At 42.8% G+C, this 12,355-nt stretch overlaps 1 long non-coding RNA gene across 14 annotated transcripts in view; it reads left to right on the forward strand.

Annotated features, from left to right (window-relative positions):
- The first annotated feature begins 3,804 nt into the window (after positions 1–3,804).
- Positions 3,805–12,355, forward strand: part of LOC111923745 (uncharacterized) — a 114,905-nt gene continuing 106,354 nt past the window's right edge. For 9 of the 14 annotated variants that reach the window (XR_002861253.2, XR_015273882.1, XR_015273862.1 and 6 more), the window contains exons 1-2: positions 3,805–3,940; positions 4,544–4,641. This is a non-coding gene — a long non-coding RNA (uncharacterized LOC111923745). Of the gene's footprint in view, positions 3,941–4,543; positions 4,642–5,814; positions 7,206–8,714; positions 8,841–12,355 lie in introns of all 14 variants that reach the window. The other 5 variants (XR_015273883.1, XR_015273881.1, XR_002861262.2 and 2 more) reach the window with 5 other exon arrangements.

Raw genomic sequence — 12,355 nt, forward strand, 5'->3', positions numbered from 1 at the left:
GTGAAACAGATTTCCTTGGATAAAACACTTTATTCTTAAACCCATCCCACCTCTCTCAGTTCTCTCTCCTCTGAATAAATTGGCATTGTTAAAACTAATTTTTCTCATAAACTAATCCCTTAGAGATCTGATTGTTTCTGTGGCTCTCTAAGTATTTTACTATTAGTCCTTATCTTCCTCACAGTGTGATGCTCAAAACTGGAGACTATACTCCAGCTGAAGCCTCACTCATCATCCTCAGCAGAAGAAACAAATTGCTGTGTATAGTAGCAGCAAATTTTCTTCCCATTTCCTCTGCAGCTTTTCTAATATTTTCAGACCAGTTTCTGTTTTCCAGAAAACTATCAGTGCTCTGTCACGTGTTCATTGCTCAAAACTCTGAAGTTTCAGTATATCTGGCTTTTGAGTGCATTAAATCACTGTCCATCCCTCTGTCCTGTCTGTTTCTGGGTGTGCAGGCTAACACACACTCCAGGAAAATGCTGAAGTGTGTAAAGCCTGTATATGCTGGAGGAACAGGCTGAAGTAGCTGCTGCTTCCCACCCATACAGATCAAACCTGGGCTTTGTCACCTCATCCCTTAGAAAATCTTCTTGGTCTGAAGTCTGGAGCAGTCTGGGACCAGGTCCATCTCAGAAATATTTGTCCATCTGCACTGTTATAATCACTAGTGGAAAGTCTCTAACAGGAGAGAGCAGCTACTAAGAGGACATTTTCTGTTCTTTTTTGAGATCTTTTGAGTGAATTCTTTTTAAAAAAAAATAAAATTCCCCTTTCCCTTTATTTTACTTCTATGTAACCTCAGTCAGTGATTCCTCAGGAATAATTTATTTCTCTATCTTTTCAAATGCTTCAAAGTTAACTTTTGTTTGATGTGGGTTAGAATAGTTTTCATAGGACACACAGAATTTTTCACTGACTGATATAATTTATTTATCTGTAGAATATGTATTTCCTGGTATTTTTTAACTGAATACTGGTAGAGTTAGGAACTTTTAAAGGAATCTAGGTTTATTTGTTTTTAGTGTAACCAGTTTCTTCCACTGGATGGGCTGTAAGAGAAACATCTTGGTGAGACACCTTGGTACATAACAACCAGAGCATCACTTTCATCTTCTCTGTTGATCCAAGCTTAGAATTTATAACATCGAAAATATTAGAGCAGTGTCTATTTTAAAATTTTACTCTGCAAGGGATGAATGGATGGAGGTAAACCAGAGTTAGAAAGAAATTTGAGTGAAAACAACTGTAAAACAACAGAATCACTGTTCTGGGGAAAGAAAGGAGTGAAAGGAGGAGAAGGAGAGTAGTGAAATTCAAAAAGCAGACGTCAACAAGCCTGGGAAACAGGTAAATGTGTGTCTTCTGGGAAGATAATCCTGAAGATAAATGGACTGTCAGTGACTGAAACTGCTGTTAACAAAAGCAGAATGGTAAGCTATCCTGATGTGAAAGAAAGAGGAAACCGAGCAGGAGAGCAGCGTCCAGCCGCACCAGGAGCCAAGAGCTAGAAATCAAAGGGACTTATGTGACAGGTAGAAATGGGGACTCACAACTGACAGTGACTGCAACAGAGCAGCATAAAACTGCTGGGGTGTAAGCAGAAAAAATCACCTGTGAAGCCAATTAGGAAAAAAAAAATCTAAACTGCTGCTTTTCTATAAATAGGCAGAGGAAAAATACACATTTAATTTGATTAAAAGAAGTACATATAGCAGATGAGACATAAGAGCTGGGAAATCCAACATTTCCTTCGCTCTATTGGCACGACCCTGTTGATGGCAGGCAGAGTGGTGTGGCAGGGCTGCACAGCGAGGTCGGGAAAGCACAGGCTGCATGTTGGCTGTAAAAACAAGAAAACTCTTATGTACAAAATGACTCCACATTTATGGTCTGTTTTATGGCTCTTATCGCTAGGCATTTTCAAGGAGTGAGAGCACATTTCCTCTATCTCCTGCAGGAAGGAGCTCATTATTCCTTATTAATTAGGTCTTCAGTCACTAATCTGTTATGTACCTTTCCAGCAACTGTTTACAGAGAAGTGTTGTAGGATCTAATTGATGGAGGATAATTAGCTCCTCCCTAATTAGAGTGAAGTGTGCTTCTTTTCACTCCGTGGATGATCGCTTATGAATGAAAGGCCACGAATGGAAAGCTCAAGATGTGCAATGTGTCAGGAACTAATTTGCTTAAACTATTTCTGAAAGCTTATTCAATTAATACCCAAATAGTAGGCTTATACATGAGTGTGTGCAACTGACTTCAGTTGTACACAGGCATGTGGTTGCCACAGAGTTGAGCATTAATGTCATGCTCAGTTACCATACGCTGTGCAGGCACCAGGAGCAGCAGGTCTGAAAGCATCAGCACGGAGGAAACAGCATGTGGAAATAAAGAAAAACCTTCTGGAAGTTTTGTCTGCAGCTTCATCATCTCACATAATTTTCTCAGCTCTGAAAAAGAATGAGTTGCAACCTAGTGGTTGATAATTTTTATTTTTTTTTTATGGCTAGTCTGTGAAACTTGCAGAGAAGTATCTTATTGTCAGTGAACAGATATTCAGTATCCTTTGGAAACCAGATGCTTATATCCCATTTGGCACCAAAATGGCTAGCTATTTTCCAAAAAGCTTCTCTAAAAAGACTCTAGATTATTTTTTTCTGTAATAGAGCTATGGGTTATTGTCATAAATGATCTCTGTTATAACACTTTTGCTTCTTCCCAAAACGTGACTGCTTTTGCTTGTGACAGCCTGTGGTCTCCTGGCTGCAAAAAGAAAACTGGAGATTGGCTGATGACCGCTGTGAAGTACAAGAGCTGAGGCTTGGCATACATGCTGATGTATCAGAAAACCTGTAAGAGAAGATGTGGAATTTATATAATTAAAATGTGGATAATTTATAATTATATAATAATCAAATTCTAATTTATATATTTAAGATGCGGATTCACAGCACAGCCTGAATGCATACATAGGTTTATAGGGAGATATGCTTCTTCCTGGATTAAAAAAATGTGTGGTGTTTGACATAAGCCCGCTGCTTGAGAGCCCACTGAAGTTAATAGAAAGTCTGTCCTTGAGTTTCCATGTCCTTTAGCTGAGGTGACACAGCTGGAAATACCAAGGGAGAGCAAGTAGGCCTCCTTTCCCAGTGGTGAAAAAATATTGAAATGTGTCCCTTAAGGGTTTGAAACCCTGGAAAACAACAACACAAATCTCATAAACTTTTTCTCCCCAAGAAGTTTAAATCAGTTTAATGATTTGGGAAGTTATGTTCTGCTGCATTGCTGCCAATCTAACATATTGAGTGAGACAGAAGCTGAGGAGTCAGAGGGGACACGGATGAGGTTAGGATTACCTGCAAATTTCTCATGTTCCCTGAGACTGGAGAATTGCTTCAGTTCCCTGGAAGCCTAATACTGTTAATCAGCGAAGAAAGATTTCACTGTTTCATTACTTGCTGCAGCTGAAACTCAAGGAAATTACTTGTGTCTCATTATCAGATAAAGTTAAGATTCCAGTATAAAAGAAAATTCTTTTTCACACTCAGGTCGAGAGTAATTTATTTTTTGTCGCTCAGATTTTAAAAATAGAGAGCCAGCAGAGGAGAATACTATAGAACCACACAAAATCTGGATACTGCAGATCTGCTTTGATACAATAACAGTTTCCAGCCTCTCTTTTATCTTCATAACCATTCCTAGGTATGGTGGGAAGAGATTAGAATGGCAAACTGAGCAGTGGCTCTGTCCATTGTGAGGCGCTTGCTCCACTCTACTACTCTATGGAGGCTGGAGCTGTTGATGGCAACAAGAGGCTGTTGCCATCATTGGAACCTGGTGCTGGCCAGTTGACCTTGCAGATTAAGTAATGCTCAGGGGACAGAGTGTATGAACCTTGCAAATCCACATAGGGAAGCAGAGTCAGACTCTGCATCAGGTCTGATCCTCAATTTTCCCTAGTGGGGAGTGGCCCTACAGGCTTCCCTTGGGGCAGGGTATCTCTCTTTGGCATCATTGGCACCATGCTTGGGCTGGGACCCTGGGCCCCTCTGTTGTTTGTGCTGCCTGCTGCCACATTGAAAGGGCTGCCTGGGAGAGCACCACTGGCATCCAGCTGGTCCTCGGGCACCCTCCTACCTTGCTGGGGGGGAGGCTGATAACAGACTTGTGCTCCCAGCAGGGGTCATGTGGGTCTGTGAGTGGCTTTTGAGTGGGATTGGTGGTGTGTCTGTGTGTTTTACTGCTGCAGAAACCAGGTCTGTGACACCGTAAATCCTAAGAAAACTCCCTGCTGTTAGACCTCGGGGAATTTTCTCCTGGGAAATCTTGCTGTAATGAAAGCCGAGCTGAAGGGCTTGGTTACGTCCTAGGCAATGGCCAGTTTCCAGAGGGGTTTGATGCCAAAGTTCAGATGTTTTTCTTTTCCTTGAAAAACACAGCCCTGACTAGCTTAGGCTAGTTACAAGATGTGAACTTACAGAAACAGGATATGCCAGCAGGGATGACAGCATGAATGTCCCCTTCTCTCTCGTGTGATTAGAAAGAGATGCAGCTGCCAGCTCAGGTGCCTGAACCCAGAGCAGGACTGAAACAAAGGAGAAGCCCAGATGAGTTCTTGTTTTCCTTCTAAATAACTTGGTAAGTACTTGGCAAAACCTCTCTTAGTCTCAGTGGTGAAATGTAAAACCTTCCTGTCCCTTTGAGTCCCCAGTCACATCTGAACAAGGATATGTGACCTTCTGAACAGAGCTGACAGGCTAATTGGGAGCTGCCTTGACCTTCACCCTGCTGCTCTTTGCCAATGCCCATCTTTTTCCCCCCTGAGCTGGGAGTGTGGAGAGCCTTGCTTTACAGCCCAGAGGAAGACTGGAGTGTCAGTGTTGATTAAGAGGGGCAGAGCAGTCTTCCTTGGCAGAAGTCCTGAGGGCCAGTGTAGCTCCAAGCCCAAAATCACCCAGTCTTTAAGCTAAAGAAAACTTTTTGGATGTGCATTATATTTGCTAGAGGACTTTTTTCTTTCCCTTGTTCAGTGACCAAAACTGATGTGCTTTTTCTACATCAGCTAAATATGACATAATGACCAAAGCTGAAAGTTAGTTATTCCACAGAGGAGAAAAGGCTGATAGAGAACTCAGTTGTCTGAAGTCAGATGGTACCTCCCATGTGCAAGGTTGTGTTACCCTGAACTCATTAGCAGTCAAACACTAGAAGTCTGCCTCTTTATTCAAAACCCCCATTTCCCATCACTTGTCCCCTAGCTCAAAGACCCCATCCTCTAACTCTCCTATGAACAGTGCACAGTGGCACACTCATGAAGGTCCTTTCTCCTTCTCCACCTGGATCAGCTTCTCTCCAACTCCCTCTGTCATCCTGGCTCTCTGAAACAAAGCCCAGCCCTATCATTTTTAACTGAGAGACCTTTGGTTTCTAAGGCACCTTATTTGCCTTGTTTTAGGAGAGTAGGATGCTCAGCTTTCCATTTCACTCATCTGTCTGTAGGGAGCTAGAATTAGCACTTTGCACAAAACTGAAAGGATTGTATCAGCTATGATAGTGATGAATCACCTCTCAGTTGTTATCTTAGCTGTTAGTTGAACAAGGTGAACAGCTCTGGTTACAGACATTGTGTGTGCATGTTTGGATATATGGTTTGTTTTCAGCCTTCTTTTTTCGAGTGGGAAGGAGGTCTGTAATGCCAGCACACAGCTATGACTCTTAGAGAACATAACTCTTGCAGTTGTGTACCCTCTGGCTTTTCAGATGCAACATCACTGCCCTCTCCTAAGCTGAGCTCCCCCTTCTTTCTAATAGGGAGTAGAACAAGACTTAAAGAGATTGGAGTATATTTCAATATCCATGACTTTTCTCCAGCACTATTGTGAGGATAGGGATTGCATCCTCTGCTGTGCTCCACAGAGCTTCCCACTCTCCTGAGCCTGAGGACTGCTGACAGCATGCAGGGAAGCAGGATGAGCAGGCAGGGAAACCAGAACGAGCCAGTGCTGAGGACACCTATGAATGCTCCAGGAGACTTGCATCTTTGACTCATTGTTGCCCTTTAAATGTGACCTGGTGCACAAGTGAGCAGCAACCCAAGGAAATGAGCCACAAAAGAGCTTTGGAGAGAGCAGGATGTCCCTTTCTCTAGCACTGGCATATAATAAGTTCCTCTCTGAAGCTTTCCTTTATGTATTTCTTTCCTGTACCTGAGGTGCAAATGAAAGGCAAACAATATGGGTCAGGTGTGATGGTCTTGGGTAATGAACAGCTGGGAATAATTACCTGCTACCAGGAGGAAGGATGATGGATGGAGGCGAGGAGCAGCTGTGTGGCATCTTCAGCTGGCTGCTGTGACAGGAGGGGAATCAGAAATGCCCAGAGAAATTGCTTGGAGGGGCTGTGGGGCAGAGGCAGAACATTAGTGCTAGAAACAGGCTATGGCACCCTGCTGGGGAAACACTTTCAGGGACATTTTTTATTGTGAGACCCTTATGCTTCCTTCTGGAAAATTTAATATTAGCCTTGGCTTCCATCAAGACATGTATTTCCCTAATGGGCTGTGGGAAGCTGCTGCTCCATTCTTTTTAGCCTGGAACTGCGAGCTGAGGTGTTTCACTGCCTTTCCATGTAATGTGAAGCAGGAACAGAAAATGTCGAGGAGGAAGGGGCAGCAGGCTGAGGTCAGCCTGAGAGTTCACATGGGAACAAATGTCCCTCTAAAGCTCTGGGATGCTGTGCCTGAGGAGGGAGGAATGAGTAGAGCCAGAGAGCCCCAGCTTTGTGGGATAGCAGAGCCAAACTCGCATGTCATGGGCTGACTTATGTGGCTGGGACAGCTCCTCTAGACACCAGCTTCTCCCCATGGCTATTTCCTACAGCTGGGGCTGGGAGATTGCTGTCACCAAAATGCATGAGAATCTCCAACATAGCCAGGAGGCCAGTGAAGAGCCCAGGAAACTGTTCCCCTTAAATAGTTAAACGGCTGCCTCTCGACAAGCACAATGTCACATTGAATTTGAAACAGGGAACTTTTTATATTTTCCCCCCTGATTGTGCTGGCACCTGGCAGATGCCTGTTTACCACAGGCATCCATACACACAGCAATCAAAGGAAATCAGAGGCACGGATTAGCAACAGCTGCAAGTCATTAGTGGCAGCCATGGGAAAGCACAGCTCTGCACCCCGCTTCGAAATAACCAACGTGAGTATTCCAGAGCACAGGGGTTACCGCGGGGCACTCTGCGGGCACCAGGGACAGCAAACAATTGCCTCACTTGTCTCTGGAGATGGCTTCTTCCCTCTCCCCAAGCAGCAGTGTGTTATCGATGAATCAATCACACTTTTATTGGCCCATGGAACATTAACTCTTTGGGAGGCTGACTTTCACCGACTGGGAGTTGTCAGAACTGGAGGATGGGGTCTCCACCTGTGCAAAATTTCTAGTTATTCTTTGTTTTCTTTGGGCTGACTGCTGGCATCTTTGGCAGTGTCTCAACACAAGTAAGGACTTGGGATCTCCTAGAGTTAATGCTCATTTTGCAGGAAGTTTTATTAGAGTGAATGTAAAGCAAAAGCTGACCAAAAACCTTATTTGTGTATCTGATTTCTTTATTCAATTCATTTTGAACCAGAATAGAGTCCAAATTTTATTTAAAAACTTAATGTTGATTGAAATTTCCATTGCAGATTTAGGCAGCTTGGGTTTCTATTTTGATCAGTCCCCGGAAAAAGCTGATTTTACTTCAAAGCATCTCTGACTCTTGGAGGAGCAGGAAGCTGGTGCCCTATTAATAGAGAGCAGAAACCAGTATCGCTGAGGCGTGGCTGATTCCCCAGCAGCCCTGACATATTTGGCTGTATCTGCCCTCCTTTCTCTCTGGCTCAGCACAGCTTTCACAGGTGCAGTACCCAAGCTGTGTGTGTGGTCTTTGTGGTCCACAAGAAGGGCCTGCCTGCCTTGCTCCTGCCAGATGGGAGCCCCATCCCTGCCTTGCGCTTGACCATTGCCACGAGGAGGTGGAAGCATGTGAAGGAGTTGACAGCAAGATGTACAAATGATGATATCCAGTTCTTCAAAATACCCCTTGAGCTTCTGCTTGTACTGGAGGAGGGGAATAGGAGGAAAAGGAATGGAATCAAGGAAAGTAGTCACAGAGACTAGAAAAATGTAAAGCTGGGGTGACAGAAAAAGACCTTTCTGGAAAGGCCATGGTCAGCCTGAGCCTTGTAGCCCCTGGGTCTCTTTCCAGCCCCCAAACCTTCAGTTACTTTCAGCTTCCCACCTGCATCTCCCAACACAGACCTTGTTTCTTATCTTCCATCCCAAAACTCACTAATTACCAAGGTTTGGTCAGACCCAGCTTTCTCCAAATCCCTTCCTTGTATGTTCTCTCTGCTCTTACTGGAAAAGTTGCATTTGGTTTCCCCACGAATAACATCATTTATGTGGAGGCAAAAATGAGATATAGCCTTGTCTTCCAAGGCCTCTTAAGATAGCTCTGCTAACAGTAAGGGACATGGAAACAACATTAAAGGTAACAAAGGGAAGAATAATTTTAAAGTAAAAGAAAAGTGAATGGTCTCAAAAGACAAAGCATTGCAAATACATCTTCTAATGCAAAGGTGAAACCAAGGAGAAAAGAGGGTGAAGGTATGTTAGTTCCAGCACCCTCTCAGTCCTGCAGCTGTTTCCACTTGAAAATTATTTTAGTATCACAAAAGTCTGCAGAGAGCAAGACAGGTATTTGTAATGGTTCATTGCTACTAGCTGCAGAAAGTGGGGTGGCTTTCTGTGCAGTGCCTGAGGGAAGTACACCAACTTCGGGAAAAGTCACAGGTAAGTGCTTGTTTTTAAAGGATTTACTGGTTTTTCTCTTAAGTTTGTGAAATGTTGAAAGAATGCTTTCCTCCTTCATACTTTTGCTAAAGTGATGAGTAAAGGAAGATACACGTTTCTGAAGAACTATTTCTAGTTGTTTTTTTTTTTTTCTCAGTAGGAGACACTGTTTTCTGCATGTTTTTCTGTCCCATCCTCAACCTAAGAGCAGGTGTTTTACTTGCTGAGTTCCAAGTCCCGCTGGATTTTGTTTTGGTACTTTCAAGAAAGACTGTGGTTCCTTCTGTGCTTCAGCTCAATGTAGTCTCACTGGCTGGTGTTCAAAGCACAGTGCGCTGTGCTCACTTGTGATGCTCAGGTGTTCTGGGCTCTTCTTTAATTTTGAAATTCATTCTGCAGTTCCTTCTGTTCCAGCTAGATGTGCTAATCCAGACATTTGCTTGTTAATGTTCTGCAAATGGTGGATGATAACTTGTACCTACACTGTGAAAGGGACCTTTTTGTCAAAACTGGCAAATATTAATATAAATATTATGCCTTCAGAGAAATTAACTTCCTATCTTCTTGATATTCCTTTTTTTATTTTTTTTCCTACCTATAACTGTCAAGTTCGTGTTGAAAGGACCATAGTCTGTCTCTGAACTCTGAGTAGAATCAGGGCTGAGGTGCAAAGAAAATCGGAGGAAAGGTCAGCAAAATGATGAGGGTGTTCAAAAATCTGTTTATGAAGCGAATCTAAAGAGATTCATGCATTTCAGTGAATCAGAAACAGACTGAGGGATAATGTGATCATTTCATATAAGTACCTATATTTGGAAGACATAGACACATTTTCCAGAACTATTTTTCTGTGAAAGAGCTGCTGTCTAGTCCCTGCCAGTTCCCTGAATTTAATCTTGGTAAGAGAGATAGTGTTGCAGGTATTTGAGTAGTGCAAATTAGAGGAGCAGCTTAGCAGAGGAGAGCTTCACTTGAGGCTTTAAAAGGAAAAAAAAAAAAATTTTTTTTTTTTTGTTTGGTCTATTTTTTTAGCAATAAGATTGTGTGAATTCAGCAACTACTTCTTGGTACGAGGATCTCTTCATTCATCCCTGTCTTTCAGGATACTCAGGAAAGAGGGGTTTCTTTTCATGGGGTAGAGTGCTGTGATTCCTGTTGTGCCACAGCCTGCAGAATGGATGTTGAACTTTATTCTTGCTTGCTAGTAAGGGGTTTTCTGAGCTTGGGGAATTTGTTCTCCTGGTTTTTTTTAGCTCTTATTTTTCTCTGAAATATCATGGTCAGCAGAGCTCTGGATAGGGGATCTAAACCCCTGTGGATGGGGCTGGTTACATAATCCGAAGTCATAATCACGTGTGAGGTCAAATGATGAAAACCTTAAGACTTTGTTTGATTTCCTTTGCAATATAGGGCACAAATTGCCTTTTCCAGATGCCTCAACAATTGAATTTCCAGCCATCACAGAGCTGTGGGGGTCTAATAGTGTCACCAGCTCTTCTAACTCTTTCTGATACGCAGGCAGTGGTTACTCAAGTAGGCTCTTGAGTAAACCTTTCAAAAGTTTAAAACCTGGGCTTGTGGGCAATGTGCAACACCATGCCAAAGGTAGGAAAAAGTTGTTTATCCGACAGTGTCACATAGGAAATATGAATCCTATGATCAAGGCCTTAATTTCCATGTGTTAGATTATTCACAAACACAAAGAGGGGAAATTAGGGATAGACCATAGGAAGAAATTCTTTACTATGAGAGTGATTAGTTATTGGAACAGGTTGCCCAGGAAGGGTATGAATGCCCCATCCCTGGCAATGTCCAATGCCATGTTAGATAAAGCCTTGCACAGCCTGGCCTAGTGGGAGGTGTCCCTGCCCATGGCAGGAAAGCTGGGACTAGATGATCCTTAAGGTCCCCTTCCAACCCTTAATGATCTATGATTCCGTGTTTAAGTAACAGAGTTTGGTAGTAACTTCCACAATGAGGGGCAGCACGTACTGCTGGCAGTTTGCTTGTACTTGGAAAAACAGTGATCTCCTGTAGGTTATGTATGTTTCATAGCTGCAGAGCCTACAGAGAGATGGGGTGGTGAACATTGAAAGATGAAGCTTAGCCTCCTTTCTGTAATTAATGACTTCTATGCTAGACCAAAGTGAGTGTTTTCAGCTTTTTGAGTGTGTGCAATCAAGTAGGTGAAATGTATGTTTGGGAAGCCTCAGAAGGAAATAGATCTGGATTTGTACTGAGCGTTTTTGTCAGTTCATCATTAAAAACTAAAAACAAAACTTTATTGTTGTAATTCTGACTCTTCACCCCAGCAGCCAGGGAAAAGGATATACATTTTGGTCATTTTATTTCAAAACTGCCTGAAGTTCCTGATTAGAGCTTGTTAGCTGGATTCAACTAGTTTTCTTGTGTGAGGTCTGTTGCAGACAGGTCACTGACTTGTATCTCAAAAAGTTCTTGACAGGGAGCGGTGGTCCTCACTCAGCCCTTTCTAGCGTGGGGAGTCAAGCTGTGCTTGGTCAGTCTCCTTGCTCCAGGGACTGCAGAGAGAACTTCTGTTTCTGAGTTTAGCTGCTGTGAATAATGTCAAAGCTGGATGGCTGGAATTGCTCTAGGAGGATGCTATGAATACCTGTCTTTATGTAGCACTGGCATCTCTGTTCAGGAGGGCCTTGAATGGAGCGTCTATACTGACTTAACTGCTTTACACATCTGTTGGAGGCTGTATGTGTGTACCCTTTCAGGTCAAGAAAAATGATTTTGTAGAAACTTTGCTGTTAAAATGACTTGCTGCTCAGGATTAAAAACCATAACGATTCCATTTTCCACTCCTGACAAAGATCTCTACATTTCCACGAGCACAAATACTCAGGAAGACTATCTCATTCTTTCCAGAGAGCTGTGGTGTCTTTGACAAATCGCAGGGTTTTTTCCTTTAAATAAAGCCCTGGGGTGCTTTGCAAGATGCTCTTGGTTCTGATTCACCATCTGAGTGTATTTGTACGTGCAGGGGGAACGAGGCAGTGTTGCACGTAGCCCTAGAGGCCTCATTAAATTGTGATGTGTGGTGTCACATTTCAAACTCACAGTTCTTGCTGTCCCTAGCTTAAAACTTGATGCAAATGATGAGTAACAATGGTCCAGAAGCTGTCTTGAAGGAAAAAAATAGAAAAAAAAAGTACAAAACAATGTATAGAATGATCTGAAATATCCACTTGTTTCATGTCCTTGGGTTTTCAATTGCTCAACTCCAAGACCATTGTACTTGAGTTGCTGGAGGTGTGACATGCCCTTTACTCCCCTCCAAAACACAGGGCATTAGAACCAAGTAAGCACTTTGGAAAATGCTCTTCATGACTAATGTGCGACTGGCTGGGATATGTTTGGTCATGTCTTTACACTCTCATTTGTGTTTCCTCAGGAAATCTATCAATGCTGTTTTGATGAAGGTCAGCATCTGTTTGTACTCATTTAACTAAAAGAAATGTATCAAGAAGGTCAGCAACTCTCTTAGA

The sequence above is a fragment of the Cyanistes caeruleus genome, chromosome 1 (assembly GCF_971803275.1).
Source record: "Cyanistes caeruleus chromosome 1, bCyaCae1.hap1.1, whole genome shotgun sequence".
Lineage (NCBI taxonomy): Eukaryota > Metazoa > Chordata > Aves > Passeriformes > Paridae > Cyanistes > Cyanistes caeruleus.